Source organism: Heptranchias perlo, chromosome 7 (assembly GCF_035084215.1).
Source record: "Heptranchias perlo isolate sHepPer1 chromosome 7, sHepPer1.hap1, whole genome shotgun sequence".
Taxonomy (NCBI): domain Eukaryota; kingdom Metazoa; phylum Chordata; class Chondrichthyes; order Hexanchiformes; family Hexanchidae; genus Heptranchias; species Heptranchias perlo.
Genome location: NC_090331.1, coordinates 85,847,957 through 85,871,902, shown reverse-complemented (window position 1 = coordinate 85,871,902; position 23,946 = coordinate 85,847,957). Strand labels below are relative to the sequence as shown.

The window sequence follows — 23,946 nt, the reverse complement described above, 5'->3', positions numbered from 1 at the left end:
TTGAGTAATATAACCACTACACTACTGTACCCCTTGTGGAGGCTAATGGTTTCAACCAGCTAGTTTGTCGCCCCATGAAAAGTAATACTTACCATGAACCAACTCAACTGATCGCCATCAACAAAGCAGCAGTTGGCTCTCCTCTCTTTTTCCACCCCTGCCTGCCCCGCCACAATATTTTGTTGGCATGTTCAAATACCTCACTCAAAGTTTGGCTCTGTGATCAAACCATTTGCAACAGTCTCAGACGGAAAATGGCTACCTCCAGACTGGCTTCCCATCTATCGGTCGAAAGATCCAGACTCCATCTGGGCTCAGGCAACACAGATCATATCGCAGCCGAGAGCTACGTGTCATCAAAGCAGCTGAACATTTTTTCTAAAAAGAAAGGCTTGCATTTATATAGCGCCTTTCATGACCTCCGGACCTCCCAAAGCGCTTTAAAGCTAATGAAGTATTTTTGAAGTGTAGTCGCTGTTGTAATGTAGGAAACGCGGCAGCTAATTTGTGCACAGCAAGGTTGCACAAACAGCAACGTGATAATGACCAGATAATCTGTTTTAGTGGTGTTGGTTGAGGGATAAATATTGATCAGGACACTGGGGAGAACTTCCCCTGCTTTTCTTCGAAATAGTGCCATGGGATCTTTTATGTCCACCTGAGAGGGCAGATGGGACCTCGGTTTAACGTCTCCTCCAAAGGACAGCTACTGCAGCTCGCAAAGACCTGATGCAACATTAACTGAAAGGCAGCAGGACCAGGACGGTCAGAGAACTAAAGCAAAATGACCTGTAGAGGTATGTGTCCAACCCAAGTTCCAGTCAGAATAACCCTGTCATTGCAACACGGTGCATGATTTTCACATGCTAAGAGTTGTCGAATATTTTTCCCCTGTGAGGATCAGATCTGCTTTCCTTCCTTTAGAGAGGATGTTGGGATTGGGTCCCCACGAGGTTTGTGGATTTGTTTGAATGCCATATATGTTGTAAAGTTAATTCAGATCCATGATTCCAGAGTTCCTATAATCCCAAGTCAGGGTAGGTTATACTTAACAGGGAAGATCGAACAGGCTGGAGTTCTTTTCTCTAGAAAAGAGAAGACTGAGGGGTGACCTGAGAGAGATCTTTAAGATTGTGAAAGGGTTTGATAGGGGAGATGTAGAGAAGGTGTTTCCACTTGTGGGGGAGTCCAAAACAAGGGGCCATAAATATAAGATAGTCATCAATAAACCCAATAGGAAATTCAGGAGAAACTTCTTTACCCACAGAGTGGTGAGAATGTGGAACTCTCTACCACAAGGAGTAGTTGAGGTGAATAGCATAGATGCATTTAAGAGGAAGTCAGATACACACATGAGGGAGAAGGATATGCTAATATGGTTAGATGAAATAGGGAGGGTGGAGGCTTGTGTGGAGCATGAACACGGCATGGACTTGTTTCTGTGCTGTAAAATTCTATGTAATTCTCGGATGAACCAGGGAAGAGTAAAAGCTCTCTTTCAAAGGGTGTGCACCCGTAACATAGACAATGATCTTAGTGCTTTCTAAGCAACTAGGTACTCCCTTGGCTCACTTGTTTTAACTGCCTCTGCCTCTGTTCACTTGTTCTTTGGCTGACTGGAAAGCAGAAAGTATTGTGCCTTATCACAAGATGGGATCAAAACAGGCCCTTATCACTAGACATCAGTATCTCCCAGAAACAGTCAGGTGAAACCTAACTGGAAAGTTCTTGTAATATCTTAATAACAATCATCTGCTTTGTGGCTGCTAATTTCGCTCATAACTTGTTCAATCCTGTGGCCGAGGATTGGGTGGCTCTCAGGATGAGGTTTGAGTCATAGCCTTTCATCTTTCCGGAGGCTTTGGTGGGGTTGGGTATCCTGGTCCCATTGAGAAGCTGCCCTCTTGTGGCTTATCTGATGTATTTGTCACTTCCTCCAGGACTTCTGCAGGTGACCATTATCACCTTGATAGCATCAAAATCACCTTTGTATTGACAGCATCCTATGTAGAGGGATGACTTCTCATCTGAAAGGCAGTAGCAACTGAGCCATTGTAGGGCAAATAATACTGAACTGGACAGTAATGGACCAATGGTGTATTTGAAGCCTAATTCATTTAGACTGTGGTGTTGCCAACACACCCTCCACTGAAAAAGGATTGCAAATTCTCTTTTTGGTTACTGGCTATTGACTCCTTAGCTTGTGTTGAGTATTAAATCTATGCTGGGATAAGTCAGTGGCTAAAATAGCTCATTCGGCTCAACCCATCGTGTTGTGGAGGGAAATTTATTTTGTTGTTATTGAGCTCTTAATATGAAGAATGAGTCATTCTTGTAATTTGCCTCTTGCAATCAATATTGCAGTGTTCAAGTTTGGAAGGTCCATGTTGGCCAACGTGTATAGGAGGGGAAGGAGAACAGAGACGGCCCACTTGTGTTGTGTGATACTGACCTAAATGGAGCTGTGCGTTTGGTACTGAGCTGCTCTGGGAGTGGGTTAATAATCATTCCCCTCTGTAGTCCCAAAGTCACTGTGATGAGTATTTGCAGGGTAAGGATGTTGCAGATGATAGCAGTTTGTCATTGCCCCACTATTGGCAGCCATACCTTCAGCTGCCTCTGCCCAAAGTTCTAGAACTCCCTCTCTTAACCTCTCCGCCTCTCTACCTCTCTCCCCTCCTTTTATGACGCTATTTAAAACCTACCTCTTTGACTAAGCTTTAGGTCACCTGTCCTAATGTCTCCTTATGTGGCTTGGTGTCAAATTTTGTCTGAGAGCACTCCTGTAAAGCACCTTGGGACGTTTTACTATGTTAAAGGCGGGATATTAATGCAGGTTGTTGTATCTGTGCCTGTATCTTTTTTTTGTGGATAAAAAAACAGATTCTCACAGTAAACTCTTTACCCCAAAGTTTGTGATTTATTCAGTAGGCTGATGGACTCTGATCTTTGTTGTCTTTCCTGTTGTGAATTCTTTTCACACAGTTTTTTATTTGTTCTTGGGTTGTGGGTGACACTTGCAAGGTGGTATTTACTGCCTATGCTGAGTTGCTCTGAGGGCATTAAGGGTCAACCATGTTGTGTGGGACTGGAGTCGAGCACAGGCCAGATTCCCTTCCCTGAAGGACAATAGTGGACCAGTTGGTTTTTTCACAACAATCTGGCAGCTTCCATGGTCATTTGTGTTTCTGGTGCCAGCCCATGAATTACCAGATTTATTTAATTCAATTATACAACTTGCCAGGGTGGGATTTGAACTCTCAACCTCTGTTTGCCCAGAACTCCTCTGCTCTTCTTCGAAATAGTGCCTTGGGATCTTTTGCACCACCTGAGAGGTTTGATGGTACCTCCAACAGTGCCACACTCACTCAATACTGCACTGGAGTGTCAGTCTGGATTACATTCTCAAGTCTCTGGAGTGGGACTTGAACCCACAACTCTCTGACTCAGAGGCGAGATGCTATCCACTGAGCCACGGCTTAGCTACCTTTGCTTCAGGTATGAAAGTGGCTTCAGGGTGAAAATGACCCCTCCTACGGATCCTGGTTCCTAATTCAGCCATCCAAGTTTTCAGACCTCGACTTCCTTTGTCTTTCCCCCTGCTCTTTCTCCTTTCCCGTCTAAGTTTTCCCCTAATTTTAATTGAAGTAAGTGAGTCAGCCTCAGGGCATCTAAGTTACAAGAGATGCATTAAAGTTGGCATCCAGTGCCATTTTCTGTGAGCAGTGAATTTAATACACTGTGAAATGCAGTGACATGGAATTATATTTGATTTTCCGCTTTCTGAAGATTTTTTCTTTTATAAGTGACAATTTGGAAATTAATTTGACACGCATTACCTCAAGGTAAATTTTCTAACTTGCACTCAGCTTTTGTATTTAAAATTTGATTTTTATGGGCCTATTGTTTGGTTAATATTTTCTCCCTTTTATTTATAAAGAAAAATTTGCAGGGCTATGAGGAAAGAGCAGGAGGAGTGGGACTAATTGGTAGCGCTTTCAGAGAGCCAGCACAGGCGCAGTGGGCTGAATGGCTGCCTCTTGTGCTCTGATTTGTCTGCCTGGTCTAACATCTCTCCAACCAGTCATGGGAACATAGGAACAGGAGTAGACCATTCAGCTCCTCGAGCCTGTTCCGCCATTCACTTAGATCGTGGCTGATCTGTATCAAGTCCACTTACCCGTCTTGGTTCCATATCCCTTAATACCCTTACTTCACAAAACCCTATCAATCCCTGTTTTCAAATTTTCAATTGACCCCCAGCCTCAACAGCTTTTTGGGGGAGAGAGTTCCAGATTCCCACTACCCTTTGTGTGAAGAAGTGCTTCCAGACATCACCCCTGAATGGCCTAGCTCTAATTTTACGCTTATATGCCAATTTCTGGTGAACTGAGTGCGTAACCCAAGTGGGCACTCAAGGCAGTACGCCATTCTTGGGGGTGCTGTACCTTTGCATGAGTGTCTGAGCTAAGGACCTGCCTACCTGTTAAACTGAACGTTATGAAACCAACAACAACAACAACTTGCATTTATATAGTGCCTTTCGACGTAGTTAAATGTCCCAAGGGGCTTCACAGGCGCCTTATATAGCTTGGTATCAAGTTTTGTTTGATAAGGAGGTATTAGGACAGGTGACCAAAAGCTTGGTCAAAAGTGGTAGGTTTTAAGGAGCATCTTAAAGGAGAGAGAGAGGTAGAGCCACAGAGGTTTAGGGAGAGAATTCCAGAGCTAAGGGCCTAGGCAGCTGAAGCCAAGGCGATTAAAATCAGGAATGAACAAGAGGCCAGAATTGGAGGAGCGCAGAGATCTCGGAGGGTTGTAGGGCTGGAGGAGGTTAGAGAGTTAGGAAGGGGCGAGGCCATGAAGTGATTTGAAAACAAGGATGAGAATTTTAAAATCGAAGTGTTCTGGACCGGGAGCCAATGTAGGTCAGCGAGCACAGAGGTGATGGGAGAACGGGACTTGGTGCGAGTTAGGATATAGACAGTAGCGTTTTGGATGAGCTCAAGGTGGAAGATGGGCGGCCAGCCAGGAGACCATTGGAATAGTCAAGTCTGGAGGTAACAAAGGCTTGGATGAGGGTTTCGGCAGCAGATGACGTGAGGCAGGAGCGGAGATGGGCGATGTTATGGAGGTGGAAGTAGGCGGTCTTGTTGATGGAGCAGATATGTGGTCAGAAGCACATCTCTGGGTCAACCATGCCATTATATGAAGGTGTCAGTGTCAGGAGGATGGGTTCAAGCCCCACTCCAGAGACTTGAGCACATAATCTAGGCTGACACTTCAGTGCAGCACTTTCGGAAGTGTCCTGGCCAATATTTACCCCTCAACTAACATCACTGAAACTTAACAGATTATCTGGTCATTATCCCATTGCTGTTTGTGGGACCTTGCTGTGTTCAAATTGGCTGCCGTGATTTCTACATTACAACCATGTCTACACTTCAAAAAAAGAAGTACTTAATTGGCTGTAAAGCACTTTGGGACGTCCTGCGGTCATGAAAGACGCTCTAGAAATGCACGTCTGTCTTTCTTTATAACCCAGTGTTTGCTGTGAAAAGGGGATTTCTGAATCCTGCTCCTGATGTGGACTCGCCAAACCTGGTGTTACGTTTGAGGATACTCCTGCTGTGTATAAAGTATGGCACAGGTGGGAACTGTGCAGGTTCCTGCAGCACCGTACTCTGCAGGGGTTAATAGAAATGTTGGAGAGAGCCCGCGCAGAATCCAACAATGGAGTTAATTATCCTCCTACAGGCCCAGTCTTCACTAATTGAGCAAGATATTGTGATACGATGAAAGGCCTCATTGTGCCGGCCCTGATTTCTCTGAGCAATTGCCGGGCCGTGGCACCAGCCTGAGATTCAGCAACAGTTCCCTCCCCGCCCCCCACTCCCCCCGCATCATTACCATGAGGACCTACTTCAGCAATAGGGTCAATTAAAGGGTGGAATTTTTTTTCCACCCTCCTCTCACTCTCCATGTCTATTGTAAACAATTTTACAACACCAAGTTATAGTCCAACAATTTTATTTTTAATCCCACAAGCTTTCGGCGGCTTCCCCCTTCCTCAGGTGGTGTAGAAATGACAATAGACATCCATGTCTATTGTCAGCGTTGTGTACGGTCTGGATTCTCGGTCCTATTGTAGAGTTGGAAAATCTGGTGCAAGGTGGTCCAACCACCTCTCCTGTAAAGAAAGAACTTGCATTTCTATAGCACTTTTCATGACCTCAGGACATCCCAAAGTGATTTACAGCCAATGAAGTACATTTTTTGAAGTGTAATCACTGTTCATTATCTCATTACTGGGACATTGCTGGTACTGTGTGCAAATTGGCTGCTGCATTTCCTACATTATAACAGTGACTCCACTTCAAAAGTACTTCATTGGCTGTAAAGCGCTTTGGGATGTTGTGAAAGAGCCATATAAATGCAAGTCTGTCTGTCTTCTGCATGTTCCTAACCTGCAGTGCAGTGGTGGAGATGGGTCCTTCTTTCTTGATTGTTGTATTGAATGTATTGTACTGACCTGTGGTCAGACTCTGCCTTTGAAGCTTGGTGTGAGGCCCAAGTGAGTCTGTTGGCACGTCCCCAGCAGGCAGCTGCATCCCATTTTTTCAAAAGTGTCTAAGGGCTGTCGTTCTCTGGGCAGTGAGTGACTGTAATGGTACCTTGAGTTCAACTGTGGATAGGCTGAATGGAACAAAACAGCAGGCTGGCATCTGCTTACAGTATTCAGAATGGAATTGTTTGTATCTCGGTGATTGAATCAGTTGGCACGGTGTCCAAACTCTTAGCCATTCGAGTGCTGGTGTAACAATTATGTGCCGAATGGGATGGAACAAATCAGCTCTGACTTCCACACAACATTGGGCTTGTACTCCTCTGTCTAATTGTTAACTTTTTGAAAGTTGGTGAACATATTGTTAAAGGCAGTCACTCTTCCATCCTAAAGGCCCACCCAGCGGTCAAGTGAGCGAAATGAAGCCTCCAGGGGGTCAGGCTGTTTAAACACGAGTGGTACAGTCGTGAGCCATATGGACCTAGAAGGACAATCTTACTCTGTCCACTACATTGGCTGTCTTCGTGTGCAAAACCCTTCATCTCTCTCCCCTCTCTTTGGTGAGCTGCCTCAGCTCATCTGCTGCTGAAACCCTCCTCCATGCCTTTGTTACCTCCAGACTCGACTATTCCAATGCTCTCCTGGTCGGCCTCCCACCTTTCACCCTCCGTAAACTTCAGCTCATCCAAAACTCCGCTGTCCATATTTTAACTCAGTCCAAGTCCCGTTCACCCATCACTCCAGTCCTCGCTGACCGACATTTACTCCTGGTCCAGCAACGCCTCGATTTTAAAAAAATTCTCAAATTCCTCCATGGCCTCACCCCTCCCCATCTGTGTAACCTCATCCAATCCTGCAACCCCCTGAGATCTCTGCGCTCCTCCAATTCTGGCCCCCATCTCCATCCCTGATTTCCTTTGCCCCATCATTGGCAGCCATGCCTTTAGCTGCCTAGGCCCTAAGGCTGGAATTCCCTCCCGAAACCCCTCGACCCCTGTCCTCCTTTTTAAGACACTCCTTAAAACCTACCTCTTTTAGTCTCCTTGAGTGGCTCAGTGTCCAATTCTGTCTGATAATGCTCTCGTGCAGCACCTTGGGACGTTTTACTATGTTAAAGGTGCTATATAAATGCAAGTTGTTGTATTCTCCACTTTAATTGGACATGTGATCATGACAACTACCAAAAACTAGGCTATCAGAAATCTGAATGTACTTGAAATGGAAATTGGTGCTTCAGGTAAAACGAACAGCCCATCCTGCTCGTGATAAACAGTGCTTTTGCTACCTGTAATTATATGACCGTTTTAATTCAAATTGAATTGTAGTTTATAAGATTTCAATCTCTATCAATGCTTAAGACTCCTAATTAGTACTAAATCCTGCCAACGCTGAGTGGAAATAAAGTCACGCTTGAAACATAATTGCCAGGCCTCCTTTAACCCTAGAAATGCTTTCACATCTGGAGATTTAATTCTTGTTGAATTCAAACTCTCTCCTGGATAACTCTGTGAACTTCGAGTGCAGGGAGCAAGGTCCTATTATCTAGGCTGATTGAGAAAAGAATGAAAGACTTACATTTCACAACCTCAGAACATTCCAAAGCGCGTCACAGCTAATGGAGTACTTTATCTTTTGAAGTGTAGCCACTGTTGTAATGTAGGAAACGTGGCAGCCAATTTGTGCACAGCAAGCTCCCGCAAACAGCAGTGTGATAATGACCAGATCATCTGTTTTAGTGATGTTAGTTTGAGGGATAAATATTGGCCAGGACTCTGGGGCGAACTCCCCTGCTCTGTGAAATAGTGCCATGGGATCTTTTACATCCACCTGGGAGGGCAGACAGTGCCTCGGTTTAACGTCTCAACTGAAAGACGGCACCTCTGTTAGTGCAGCACTCCCTCAGTATTGCATTGGGAATGTCAGCCTAGATTTTGTGCAAAAGTCCCTGGAGTGGGACTTGAACCCACAACTTCCTGACTGAGAGGTGAAAGAGCTACCCAGTGAGCCACTGCGAGACTTGAGTTGAACGTCTTTAATGTAGTTTTGAACTGGGGGAAACACACTGGGCAAGGTGGTTCCCTGTGTGCCATCTCATTAATATTACAGCTTTGCCACTGAAGCCAGGCCTACCAAAGTTGCTGCAGCACTCTGATGTAAACACAGCACCACTGTGGTATTTAAACATCACCTGGGTGTTGTGAGCAGGTGAGATTGCAGGGAGTGAGGTGACCTTCATCCCTCACTTTAAAAGGCGGAATCTTACCTGACAGCTGCCCGATCGCATATTTCAACAGCTTAGGTAATGGGAATATGTTGATCCATAAACAAGCAATCAGAAGCAGGAATGCCTGAATTGTGAGTGGAGCAATGTTTAGTTTTTACCTGGAGGCTGAGTCAGGGAGTTGGAATGCCACGAGCAGGTAGATTAACCCCTTTTAACGGACCTGGATTTAAGTGCACAAACTGATTGGGAAATAAGGTACTAGTTAATAATTTGTTCCTACTCATGGGCACTTTGGTGTTACTGTCTCTGTCTGGGCTACTCCTGCTTGGGCAGTTAAGCAATAATTCTGTGGCCTCCTCTGGGATAAGTGTGGTAGCCCCAAACCAGCTCCATGAGATGAATATAATCTTTCAAACAGGCTTCTCTGTTTATTTTCAGGCCTATTTGTTAGTTCTGCCATTGTATTTCCTTTTCTTTTCGTGCACCCTTGAGAGCAAGGCCCGTAGATTGGACCCAAGGAGATGACCACATGCTGTTTGGACAGCGGTCTAGTGGCTTTATTGCTCTGAGGACCACTCCATGTAATGGACAAAGGGACAGTGCTGGGCTGCTTGTCTCAGGTGTGTGGTAAATCATGAGAATGCTTCCAGCTAAGTTTTCCTCTCCTTAGGAACGGTAAGTCTGCCGGAGCTCCCAATCCAACTAACAAAAATCCAAACTTTTTTTTTAACCCTTGAGTCACTAAGTTAGCGGGTGCTCCAGTACGGTATGTCGTAGCTGGCACTTGTAGGCAACTCAAGTTGTTTGCACATTATATGTAGGTGTATCTATTCGAAAATGTTCAGCACTTTCGGCTAAAGAATCTTTGTATAAACATTTCAAGGGGTTATATACAGCTGTACCATGGAAGAGGCTTCATGTCCTGTTCTGAGTCAAGAAGTTGTGGGTTCAAGTCCTTCTTCTTGAGCACAAAATCTAAGCTGACACTTCAGTGCAGTACTGGGGGAGTGCTGCCCTGTTTGAGGGGCCTTCTTTCGGATGGCATCTTAAATCCAGGCCCCGCTTTCTCAGGTGGATGTAGATCATCCCATGGCACTAATTTTCTAAGAAGAACAGAGGAGTTCTCCCCTGTGTCCTGGCCAATATTTATCCCTCAACCAACATTGTTTTTTAAAAAAAAACAGATTATCTGGTCATTATCTCATTGCTGTTTGTGGGATCTGCAAATTGGTTGCCGTGTTTCATACATCGGAACAGTGACTACATTTCAAAAAGTACTTAATTGGCTGTAAAGTGTTTTGGAACGTCCTGAGGTCGAGAAAGGCACTATATAAATGGAAGTCTTTTCCTATTCAATGGTTAGTGAGAGAGAATCTGCTCCTAGCAAGGCTGTTCCCATATACAAATAGGCCTCCATGAGGCGCGAATGAGTCCCATCTCATGGGCCTTGCTCATTCATCACCACTCCCTCAGTGTGAATCGCCCAATACACCTTGTCCTGTCAGTGGCGATGCTGCAGTCTATCTTAGGTCACCAGTTCTGCCGTTGGATCTACCAGATTGTCTGGATCCATTCGCCCTACAGGAGACAGGCACTGGATTTTGAAATGCAGCTTTGGGAGTGTGACACGGGCCTCTTGTTGCCAGAATGAGCGAGTGCCTATATTGAGTGATGAGGCAGCACCCAGTGTTTCCACTCTGATCGCTGCTATAGCCCAGCCTGTTTGTGCTTGGGTAGAGTGTCAAGCAGAGCAGTGAGAAGAACCACATAGCCTGCTCACTGTTACCTAGTGTCTGGTGGAATCATCTCTGTTCTGGATTTTGTTTCGATGAGAACCTCAGAAGCTCAACTCTGCATAAAATCTCCATCCACTTGTTCTGGTTCCATTGGCTGTGACAGCCCTCTTGGACCCCGCACGTGTGTTTTGATGTATGTATGATATATAATGTGTGTATATTTTTGTCGTGTGTGTGTGTTTGACCATCATAGATTTTTCAAATTTATTTGCTCGATGCAAATCTTTATTCCCTGCTTTCCATCCTTTCTCAAGTGGAGGAGAAAGTGTTTTTTTTTTTCATTTCAATTCAGCCAGAGCCCAGTTTTTCTGTTCTTGCCCAATTGCTGTAATTAGCTGTTGTATTTCGACTTGAACTACAAGGAGATGGCAGCTCTGTATTGGGAGGGTTGCTGATGGTGCCAGGAGCTTAATGATGGATCTCTCCCTCTGTTTGCTCGATTTGAAAACATGTCTGTGTGAACAACACTAGACATTCTTGTGTAATAAAAATGTAATGTTCTAAACGCCGCCCAAAAAAAATTGGCTGTAATAATTTCTGTGGTATTACAAAGTGAGTTTCTTACAAATTTCCATTTTCTGGCTGTGCTTTATGGGAAACTTGCTGTAACTTCATTTATCTAAGCATTGTCACAATGAAAGTTAGAAAATGCACACCTGTGTTTTATCCTCCCCCTCTAACACCTCAAAGCAGTTCACCTTTGTAATGAATTATTAAGAAAGAACTTGCATTTCTATAGTGCCTTTCATGATCTCAGGACGTCCTAAAGCCCTTTACAGCCAATGAAGTACTTTGAAGTGTAGTCACTGTTGTAACGTATGGAAAAGCAGCAGCCAATTTGCGCACAGCAAGGTCCCACAAAGCAATGTGATAATGACAAGATAATCTGTTTTAATGATGTTGGTTGAAGGATAAATATTGGCCAGGACACCGGGGAGAACTCCCCTGCTCTTCTTCAAATAGTGCCATGAGATCTTTTACGTCCACCTGAGAGGGCAGACGGGGCCTCGGTTTAACGTCTCATCCGAAAGATGGCACCTCCGACAATGCAGCACTCCCTCAGTACTGCACTGGAGTCTCCACCTTGATTATATGCTCAAGTCTCTGGAGTGGGACTTGAGCCCACGACCTTCTAACTCCGAGGCAAGAGTGCTAAGCCATGGCTGACACCGGAATTTGATTATTCTCAAATGCAGTCGCTGTGAGCAAATGCAGCAGTCACTCGTGCACAGCATGATCCCTAAACAGCAATTAGATGAATGACCACTTGATCAGTTTTTGGTGGTGGTTGAGAAAGGAATGTTGGTCAGAAGCCAGGAAAACTCCCTGCACTTCCTGGGACCTTTAACATCCCCTCGCATCAGCAGAACCGGCAGATGGTTTATTGACTTAACTGAAGGACAGCACTCAGTGCGGGTCAAAGTGACCATCCCTCCAGAGGAAAGATTAAAAAAAAGCTCGATTACTAGCAGAGGCTGCGTCCCCAAGATAGCTTGGCACTGTTTCATAAAATGTTCTTCTTTTAGAGTTATATGTTCAGTACCAACATACGACTGTCACAGTTCGAGAGCTGTTGATCCCTGTTGTTTTTCAAAAGAACAATTACAGAAAAGATTCACTAAGACGGTTCCAGGGATGGGAGGCTTTAGTTATGAGGAGAGACTGGAGGCTCTCTTAACCAGAACAAAGGAGAGATCCGATAGACATACACAATTCTGAAGAATTTTGATAAGTAAACTGAGAAAAACTATTTCTGTTTGGTGAGTTGGTAACTAAAGGGCATAAATTTAAGACCATCATAAAGGAACAAGGGTAGAGGTTGGGGGAATTTTCATACATGGATGGTTGTGAGGACATGGAGTGAACTAGAATCATTCAGTACAGAAGGAGGCCATTTGGTCCATCGTGCCTGTGCCGGCTCTTTGAAAGAGCGATCCAATTAGTCCCACTCCCTGCTCTTTCCCCATAGTCATGCAAAATTTCTCTCCTTCAAGTATTTATCCAATTCCTTTTTTGAAAGTCACTATTGAATCTACTTCCACCACCCTTTCAAACAGTGCATTCCAGATCATAACAAGTCGCTGGTTAAAATAAATTCTCCTCATCTCCCCTCTGGTTATTGTGCCAAATACCTTTTAAATCTGTGTCCCCTGGTTACTGATCCTCCTGCCAGTGGAAAGAGAATAAATGAGGAGAAACTATCAACTTCCAGAAACGGACCCATAGTAGCTTTTAAAGGGGATATCAATAAATATTTGAAAGAAAAATGCAAATTGGGATAGAAAGGGGTAGAGAAATAGGAATAAGTGGATAGTTCTTCCAGAGGGCTGGCACGGGTGTGATGGGCCAAATGGTCTTTTGTGTTGACACTGCAGCACTCCCTCAGTATCACATTGGCGTGTCAGCCTGGACGCTGAATTCAGGTCCGAGAGAGGGGCTTGAATCCACAGCCACTGGACTCGGGTGGGAGTGCGAGCAATGCTGACACAGACCCTCTTTAAAAAGAAATGTTTTTTGTTTCCTATCTTATGGCAGGACTTTAAACAAAAATATCCAATCGTAATTTTTTTTTAAACTGTCAGTCAGCGCTGATTGCTTCTGCAATGAGAACAGGAAGTTGAATTAACATTGGTGGAGAGATGGCGGTGAGCTGGGAATGATTGCGTTAACCATTGGTACTTACACTTCTGTTCCTGTCCCCGGGGGGGGAGCCATCTTCATGCATGTTTCCCTGCCCCCCACCACCTCCTTACATTCCGGTTAGTTGCCTGTCTGTGTGTAGTGTTGTTGGTTCCCACTACGTGATGTGGAGATTCAGTTGCCATTTGAGTGCTAAAGGTGTCAGCCGTGGCTCAGTGGGTGGCACGTTCACAGTACTGAGGGAGTGCTGCACTGTCAGAGATGTCTTTCAGATGAGATGTTAAACCGAGGCTCCATCTGCCCCCTCGGGTGGATGTAAAATGTCCCATGACACTATTTTGAAGAAGAGCGGGGGAGTTCTCCCTGGTGTGCTGGCCATTTTTATCCTTCAACTAAATTACTTTTAAAAATAAATCATACATATGAACTAAAAGCAGGAGTAGGCCATTCGGCCCCTCGAGCCTGCTGTGCCATTTGATAAGACCCTACTTTGCGTCTACTTACTATAACCTTTGACTCCCTTGTTAATCAGGAATCTATCTAGCTCGGCCTTACAAATATTCAATGACCCTGCCTCCACCGCTCTCTGGGGAAGGGAGTTCCTCAGACTCACGACCCTCTGAGAGAAAAAACTTCTCCTCATCTCCGTCCTAAATGGGAGACCCCTTATTTTTAAACTGTGGCCCCTAGTTCTAGCCTCTCCCACAAGGGAAAACATCCTCTCAGCATCTACCCCTTCAAGTCCCCTCAGGATCTTATGTTTCAATAAGATCACCCCTCATTCTTCTAAACTCCAATGTATACAGGCCCGACTTGTCCAACCTTTCCTCATAAGATAACCCCCTCATCCCAGGAATCAGTCGAGTGAACCTTCTCTGAACTGCCTCCAAAGCAATTATGTCCTTTCTTAAATAAGGCATCCGAAACTGCACACAGCATTCTAGATGTGGTCTCACCAATGCCCAGTACAACTGTAGCAAAACATTTCTTTTATATTCCATTCCCCTTGCAATAAATGACAACATTCCATTTGCCTTCCTAATCACTTGCTGTACCTGCATACTAACTTATTGTGATTCATGTACTAGGACACCCAGATCCCTCTGTAGCTCAGAGTTCTGCAATCTCTCTCCATTTAAATAATAGACTGCTTTTCTATTCCTCCTGCCAAAGTGGACAAGTTCACATTTTCCCACATTATACTCTGTCTGCCAATTTTTTGCCCACTCACTTAACCTATCTATATCCCTTTGCAGACTCCTTATGTCCTCTTCACAACTTACTTTCCTACCTACCTTTGTGTGATCAGCAAATTTAGCAATGATACATTTGGTCCCTTCATCCAAGTCATTGATATCATCTGGTCATTATCTCATTGTTATTTGTGGGATCTTGCTGTGCATAAATTGGCAGCCATGTTTCCTACATTACAACAGTGACTACACTTCAAAAGTACTTCATTGGCTGTAAAGCGTTTTGGAATGTCCTGTGGTCGTGAAAGGAGCTATTTAAATCCAAGTTCGTTCGTTCTTTAAAAGCTGGGAATTGGCTTCGCGTGTTTACTTTCTTGAAGCACGCGGCCTAGCCTCGACAGTCGATCACCTGAAGGTTGGGCTGCCAACAGAGAACTGGGGTGTGTGCCATCAGCAGCACTCCTGTAACTTTAAAACCTTCAGTTCAACTCCCGCATGCTGTTCAGTGTCAGTAACTGCTCCAAGCCAGTACTACATTGTTATTCCAAAGGAGGTGCAGGAATAGAGAGATCTGGGGGTGTATGTACACAAATCTGAAAGTGGCAGAACAAGTTGTTATGGCTTTTTTTTTAAAAAAAAGCATATGGGATTCTGGGCTTTATTAATAGAGGCATTGAGTTCAAAAGCAAGGAAGTTATGATAAACCTTCATAAATCACTAGTTAGGCCTCAGCTGGAGTATTATGTCCAATTCTGGGCACCACACTTTAGGAAGGATGTCAAGGCCTTAGAGAGGGTGCAGAGAAGATTTACGAGAATGATACCAGGGATGAGGGACTTCAGTTATGTGGAGAGACTGGAGAAGCTGGGATTGTTCTCCTCAGAGTAGAGAATGTTAAGGGGAGATTTAATAGAGGTCCCTCAAAATTATGAGGGAGTTTTGATAGTGTAGCTGGGGAGAAACTGTTTCCACTAGCAGGATGGGCGGTTACCAGAGGACACAGATTCAAGGTGATTGGCAAAAGAACCAGAGGGGAGATGAGCAATTTTTTTTTTAATGTAGTGAGTTATGATGATCTGGAATGCGATGCCTGAAAGGGCGGTGGAAGCAGATTCAGTGGTAACTTCCAAATGGGAATTGGATAAATACTTGAAAGGAAAAAGTTGTAGGACTAATAGAGCAAGAGCATGAGGGAGTGGAACTAATTGGATAGCTCTTTCAAAGAGCAGGCACAGGCATAATGGGCCGAAAAGCCTCCTTCTGTGCTGTAAGACTCTGATTCTCCTTAAATCCACTGATTCGTGCAGTCGTGCACATCCGCTGGTGCCAGCAGCCATCTAGTATCTCGCACAAGGGGCCATTCTTCCCCAGTCCCAGCATTGAGTGTCAGCAAGCTATTTGACCACATGGAGCGTCACTGCTGATCTGAATCCTGTCCTCACGCTCACACATCTCCAACATAGGTAATTGGATAGTGAGGAGATTTAATTTTTCCTCTCCTGATCCTATTAGGGGCACTGAGGCCTACTGTTCCATCCTCATTTGCCATCCCAGCTGAGATCAGCTAGCTCGGCACAGACTAGAGATTGAGCCTGGAACTTACTTGATCTTTAAGGCTCAGTTGAAATGTATTTACAGTGCCATTGAAGTAATTCAGTGTTGTATGAAACATGAAATTCTGTTAAGTTGTTTGGAAGAAACTATGTTTCCTTGGCAACTGGAGTGGCACCATGTGAAGTGTGGGAAACACGGCAGCCAATTTGCGCAAAGCAAGGTCCCACAAACAGCAATGAGATGATGACCAGATCATCTGGTTTGGTGATGTTGGTTGAGGGATAAATATTGGTCAGGGCATCGGGGAGAACTCCCCTACTCTTTATCGAAATAGTGCCATGGGATCGTTCATGTCCACCTCCGGCAGTGCGGCACTCCCTCAGTACTGCACTGGCAGTGTCAGCTTACATTAAGTGCTCAAGTGTTTGGAATGGGACTTGAACCCACGACCTTCTGAGTCTGAAGCCGGAGTACTACTCACTGAGCCACGGCTGACGGTGAAGGCAGAAGGATCAGCATCTATGGTTCTGAAGGGAAATGTTGCACAATTGCAGCAAGACCCTCTGCAAACCTCGATGTAATCTTATTTTGTGGGAGGTAACTGTAAATTGGACCAACTTCATCGATTATATCCTATAAACCTGGGCTATGGTTGGTTGGTTAATTTTCAGTTCTCTTACAAAAAAACCCCATGCCTGGAAATCGTTTAATCCCTCAAGTGTTTTTTTTAAAACACTGTTAAGCTGTTTCCACTGGTAGGAGGGTTGGTGACCAGAGGATTTAAGATAATTGGGAATTGAACCAGGATGGTGGGGGGGTGGGTGGGGAGATGAGGAGAAATTTATTTACTCAGTGAGTTGTTATGATCTGGAATGCACTGCCTGAAAGGATGGTGGAAGTAGTAATAGTTCAATAGTAACTTTCCAAAGGGAATTGGATAAATACTTGAAGGGGAGAAATTTGCAGGGCTATGGGGAAAGAGCAGAGGGAATGGGACTAATTGGATAGCTCTTTTTCGGAGAGCTGGCACAGGTAGGATGGGCCGAATGGTCTCCTGTGCCATATGATTCTAACACAGGATCCAAATTGGATTAAAAAAATGAACAAGTACCAAACTGAAATGCTAGAGGTGGTGAATCTTTTATCTGATCCTGTGTTTGAATAACTATTGCAGAATGTAATTACACAAATCGTTTGTATGTTACGGGATCAGTATGTGTTGTTGATGTGTGGGAGGAACTATGGTTATGAGTGTTACCATGGTGAGCCTGCTTGTCATGACGACAGCACTGACTTTGAATTGCTGAGTGAGAATGGGTCTGTGCCAGACAGTGGCTTGGTTTCAGTTGTATTTTTCTTCCATCAGCTACTTTTGACTTGAAATGGGACTGGGGAGCGGTCGATTACTTCTGCCTTGCTGTTGCAATCCTTTTACTTCACTTGGCAGGGACATAATGGGGCCGATTTTTGGATGATGGAGTGGGGGCGGGGGACTCCTAAAATCATAGAAATCCAGAGCGGGTTCAGAGCCCGGCTCCAACTCGCTGACTTCCGGGTTCCCCAGAGACACATTCAGCAGGTGCGTGTGTGCCTCCCGAACGCAGGAGTCCCATTGGCATTTAAAGCCGGTGGGATGATTTACATATTTAGTTAAAGTACTTGAGAGACCTCATTGAGTGGAGATTTTGGCAGGGGTGCAATTTTGAAGGATCCTCGGGGTGTTTCCTGTGCTGTGGGAAACACTCCCTGTTCTAGCAGACGTGTTTCAGCCAGTGGGAGACGCAAAGGATTATTTGACAGTGGGGGGAAAACCTCATTTATTGCAGCAGGGCAATCTGTCACTTCAGACAAAGTTTTGGCTGCAACACCTTGTGTTTCCACTCAAAATTCTTACTTTCCACCCAAAACTCTGCTGTGCAAACACATTTACCTACTTTGCGGACCCCCTCAAACTCACGCCGTCAGGATGGGGGGGGGCGCCATGGCTGCATTCATCACTTCATCCGAGGACGAGCAACATCACCAGTCTCGCCAGGCACGCCGTCTACCTCCGCCACGTGGAGCTCCACAACACAGTGCTGCGCCACAGGCACCTGCACAAGAGCACAGAGGGCAACAACAGAGAGATTGACGACACAGGATCTACAGACCGAGGCTCAGCTTTCTGGACCCCTCTGAGGAGCAGTGCATACGGAGGCTAAGAGTCAGTCGCCAGGTAGTCGTGGACATCTGCAGCCTCCTTCATGCTGAGTTGCTCCCTGCTAGCCCAAGCAGCATCTCCTAACCTGTCACTGTCAAAGTCACCACTGCCCTCAACTTCTTCGCCTCCGGATCATTCCAGGGTATCGCCGGGGTCTCTCAGTCGTCTGCACACAAGTGCATAAGGCAGGTCACCGACGGCTTGTCTTGCAGGGCCTCGCACTACGTCAACTTCCCCATGGATGACCTCAGGCAGTGGGATTCCACTCTGTGGCTGGCTGGCTCCCCACGGGTGCAGGGTGTAATCGATTGCACCCATATAGCAATACGAGCATCTCCACATGAGCCAGGACTGTTCATCAACAGGAAGGGCTATCACTCCATCAACACTCAGCTCATCTGTGACCACCGCAAGAGATTCCTTCACGTGTGCGCCAGATACCCTGGCAGCTGCCACAATTCCTTCGTCCTCCGGGAGTCCAACATCCTGCCCCTCTTCCACACATGGAACACCTGCAAGGGCTGGCTCCTCAGGGACAAGGGATACCCCCTGCACACGTGGCTCATGACACCTCGAGGAACCCCACCACCGAGCAACAGCGTCGATATAACGACAGCCACATCACTAGCAGGTCTACAGTTGAGCGTGCTATAGGGCCACTCAAGATGCACTTCAGGTGCTTTGATCGTTCTGGAGGAGCGCTTCAATACGCACCAGACAGAGTGGGACGCATTATAGTCGTGTGTTGTGCCCTGCACAACCAGGCACAACAGAGAGGGGTGCCACTGGAGGAAACCCCATTTGCATCTGCCACCCACATTGAGGAGGTGGAGGAGGAGGAGGAGCAGCCCATGGGCAGAACAGCGGCTCACCTGGCTGCTCGTGAGGCCAGGGAGTCACTGATATGTGAACGGTTCTCCTAACATCAGACAGTGTGAAGACTCCAGTCCTCACCACCTGGACAGAGCAGCGGCCACACCAGCACCCACCCTCCCAACCCCCTGCACAAAATAGTCCTGCAAATACACATACACCCACTGTAGAGTGACCAATGGGTGACATCAAGTGTGGACGTTCATGGTCAACCTCATGAAAGGGCCTTATTACAGAAGCCAATCAAGCATGGCTAAGACGTGGCAGTAGTTGTGACAATATTTAATGTATTTTTAACAAGAAGCAAATATAAATTTTAAAAAAAAACATGACCAACAACCTTGTGCATCCCCTTTGTGCTCACAAAACCTTTGGCTTACGCTTCCGAGTACTCCTACGTGGTGCTTCCCCTGTGGCTGCAGCAGAGGTAGTGGCAGGTTGCTCTTGTTCATGCCCTGACCGATTAGGTGCTTTGCGCCGACGCCCTCTGGGTTTCGGTGTCCGTGAGGGGCCCTCCAAAGACTGCTCCACCTGCACCTGTGCACGGGCAGACTCGGCCACCTGGAGAGGAGGCAGCATTGTGGGTACTGGTTGAGAGGGGGGCAACGTGAGACATGGGGGCGCTTTGAGTGGCGTCCCCACTTCCATGTCCCCTTTCGCCATCATCCCTCCCCGGGTCAGGCCCACACTGCTTCTACCACCCTGCTGGATGACAGTTTGGAGAACATGAGTGAACCCTTGTAAGGCCAGTGCTAGTGTATCTGCCTGCCTGTTTAAGGCGGCAGAATGTTGTTCACCCTGAATCCGCACAGCCGTTGTCAGGGCCTGAATGGACTCATTTGTGAGCCGTGCTTGAAGCTCGATGGAGGCTAGCCTTCCCTCCATCGCAGACATTCCCGCACTTATCCGCGACACTATCTGAGATGCCCTCACGTCTCTGTGACAGTATCTCAGAGATGCCCTCCCGTACCTGTGCCACCATTCCACTCGTGCAGGAGTTGGACTCCTCCATCCTCTGCGCGATTGTGGAGAGTGCGCATGGCACCTGTTCCAGCACCTCGCAAATGTGCTGATGCCCATCGATCATTCTCCTTTTTAATGGCTGGCCCCCAGGGTTCAACATCTGTGTCCAGCTGAGCAGAGCCTGGAGAAGAGTGCTCCCACTCATGCAGGCTCTCCACAATTGCCAGTGTCTCCACCAGTGTCTGCTCATGCTCACCATGTGTGACCCCAACGAACTGTGGATGGGGACCCACCAAGGTGTGTGTATCTGCGCTGGTGGATGGCTCGCTCAGATGTGACGGTGCCCTCTCAAAGGCCGGCAGGTCCTCTGAGGAATCGCCCTCCGCCGTCACAGCGGTCACTGAAGACCCTGTAAGAGAACAGAAGGCAATATTAAGCATGATGACAGATGTTGAAGTGCTAAAGATGGCAAGGCATGTTAACATCAATGAAAGTTAAAGTTCTGTCACCAGCCGTTTGTCAGGTGCCAGTCTCGGCGTCCCCAACGGACAGGCACTCGAGGGTGCGGCTCAGCTCCAGCACCTCCTGCTCCATGTCTGTGAGCACGACTACCTGTTGGGGCCCCCTTCCGGTCCTTGCCCTCTTTCTCGTGCATTCTGGGCTCTCTTCTCCCTATAAGGGGAGAAAGTAGAGAGGTGTGAGTGAGGGATGGTGACATGGCCAACCGATGAATGCATTGGTTTGGGTGCGGCTGACCGTGAAAGAGATGCATCAGAGAGTGAGTATGAGACAGAGCCATGATATTGTATGAGGATTGGGTTGAGTGGTAGTGGTGGGATGAGTACCGGGGAGGTGAGTAAGTGCAAGTAAGTTGAGGATGAGCTTTGAGTGGGTGTGAACAGTGATGTGATAGAGTAGTGATGGCAGTGCAGAATGAGTTGTGGGGTGGGGGCGGTGATGTGGAAGACGGAATGTAGGAGAATGAATAAGTGTACTCACTTTGACTGACCTGGTTAGGTCATTGAAGCACTTCCTGCACAGGATCCAGGTGCGGGAGATGCTGCTGCTGGTGACCTCCTCTGCCACCTCGAGCCAGGCCTTGGTGGCAGCGACAGGCCACTTCCTCCCGTCTGCCAGGTAGAACACATCCCTCCTCCTCCTCACCCCAATCAGTAGGACCTGGAGTGAGGTGTCACTGAATCTAGGAACAGCCTTTCCCCTGGGCTGCTCCATTGTTCTATTTGGGTTTTTGCTCCAGAAGCAGCAATGGAGGACTGCCCCTTTAAGTAGAGCTCCTCCAGCTGACCGCCTGTGATGTGGGTGCGCAGTCCGCCCGCTGCGCAGGTTTCGGACGCCAAACCCGGAAGCCATGTTAAGTGGCTCCAATTTTCCCGCGATCGCGTGGGGAACGGACAGATTCTATTGGGTGGGTCACCCATGCGCCCAATCGTCATCCCACCTCCCTGCTAATAGCAGGGCCAATGTGAGCCACTTTGGATGAAGATGGTGTTGGTTAGTATTTGAAAGAAAAAGGAAGAAGTTGTATCTTTATAGAACCTTTCATGACCTCAGGACATCCCAAAGTGCTTCAAAGCCAATAAAGTACTTTTGAAGTGTAGTCATCTTTTGTAATGTAGCAAACATGGCAGCCAATTTGCACACCGCAAAAAGACGGCACCTCTAACAGTGCAGCACTCCCTCAGTACTGGCACTGGAGTGTCAGCCTAGACTTTGTGCTTAAGCCTCTGGAGTGGGACTTGAACCCGCAACCTTCTGCCGCCAGGTATCCTGGTGACTGCAGCAAACTATCCGATTCTGACCCTGTCCCCCGAGGTAAACGGCGGGCAGAATGCTCGTTCCATTGTAAATGAATTTTGAGTACTTCAGTCCCGAGAGCCGTCACATCACGTGATGAAACCTTCGACCACTGTACCTGCCAGGTAAGTCTAGAGGTGCAGACTGAGAAGGCGCCAAGGTGACTTTTTTTTTCAAAAAATATACTTTATTCATAAAATTTGCAGCAGTACATACAATACAGTTGTCATATCGCTTTCCAAATGTACACAATACAGATTATACAATTTGCAGGTTACGTCAAGTACAGTTCAATGAACACATTGGACATAATTACAGTTCATGACACTCTAGGGTGTCTCATTGCATCATACTCAACACAGATTATTGCTTACAGATTCATTTCAGGTCCATTTCAGATTCATTACAGGTACATTACAGCAATTTGAATTTTACATTCTGCCAGAGGGGGTTTTTCCCTGATTGCAGCCCCTCGGTTTACAATGGCGGGAAGGCTCTAAACGGTTGCCTTTCCCCACAGGGCCTTTGCGGCGGCCGCACCCATCCTCAGTGCGTCCCTCAGCACGTAGTCCTGGACCTTGGAATGTGCCAGTCTGCAACACTCGGTCGAGGACAGCTCCTTGTGCTGGAAGACCAGCAAGTTTCGGGCAGACCAAAGGGCGTCTTTCACCGAGTTGATGGTCTTCCAGCAGCAGCCGATGTCCGTCTCAGTGTGCGTCCCCGGGAACAGCCCGTAGAGCACAGAAACCTGTGTTACGGAACTGCTCGGGACGAACCTGGACAGATACCACTGCATCTCTCTCCAGACCTTCTTTGCAAAGGCACATTCCATAAGGAGATGGGTGACGGTCTCGTCTCCACCGCAGCCTCCTCTGGGACAGCGCGCGGTGGCGCTGAGAGTCCGGGAGTGCATGAAGGATCTGACGGGAAGGGCCCTTCTCACCACCAGCCAAGCTAGGTCTTGGTGCTTGTTTGAAAGCTCTGGCGATGAGGCGTTCTGCCAAATGACATTGACAGTCTGCTCGGGGAACCAACCGACAGGATCCACCATCTCCTTTTCCCGCGAGAAGGCGCCAAGGTGACACTGATTCGTAAAAGGGTGCTGCCTTCACGAACAAGTGTTTGAAAAGCTTCTGTCTGGGATGGGATTGGAGCCATGCGCCATTTCTGTCACATCGACACTGACACTTACCAACTGAGCCAATGCACGATTGAAGTATTACTCCTGCCTCTGTATCAGAAGGTTGTGGGTTCAAGTCCCATTCCAGAGACTTGAGCACAGAATCTCGGCTAATACGACAGTGCAGTATTGAGGGAGTGCTGCATTGTTGGGGGTGCTGTCTTTTGGATGAGATGTTAAAATACGGCTCTGCCTGCCCTCTCGGGTGGACGTAAAAGATCTTATGACACTATTTCGAAGAAGAACGGAGTGTTCTCCCTGGTGTCCTGGCCAATATTTATCCCTCAACCAACATCACTTCAAAAAAAACCAGATTACCCGATCATTATCACGTTGCTGTTTGTTTATATTCTAGCCCTCTAAATATAAAGGCTAACATTCCATTAACCTTTTTGATTTTTTTTGTACCTGATCACTAAATTTCAGTGATCTGTGTACATGGAGCCCTAAATCTCTTTGAACCTCCACTGTTCCTAGCTTTTCACCATTTAAAAAAATATACTCATCTATCTGTTTTGGTCCAAAATGGATGACCTCACACTTACCTGCGTTGAAATCCATCTGCCATGGTTTTGCCCATTCACTTAATCTATCAATGCCTCTTTGTATTTTTATGCTCCTGTCTACACTATTTACTATACCACCAATCTTTGTGTCATCAGCAAACTTTGATATATGGCTCTCTATTGTGTTATCTAATTCATTAATAAATAGTGAATAGTTGAGTCCTCAGCACAGATCCTTGTGGGACACCACTAGTCACTTCCTTTCAATTAGAGTACAGACCTCCTTACAGCCTTGGTCCAAACATGGACAAAAGAGCTGAATTCCAGAGGTGAGGTGAGTGTGACTGCCCTTGACATCAAGGCAGCATTTGACCGAGTGTGGCACCAAGGAGCCCTAGTAAAATTGAAGTCAATGGGAATCAGGGAAATCTCTCTAG

At 46.5% G+C, this 23,946-nt stretch overlaps 1 protein-coding gene across 1 annotated transcript in view; it reads left to right on the top strand.

Moving 5' to 3' along the window:
- The window catches only part of LOC137323927 (collagen alpha-1(XVIII) chain-like), a 377,865-nt gene that overhangs the window by 32,192 nt on the left and 321,727 nt on the right, over positions 1 to 23,946 (top strand). The window lies entirely within an intron of this gene.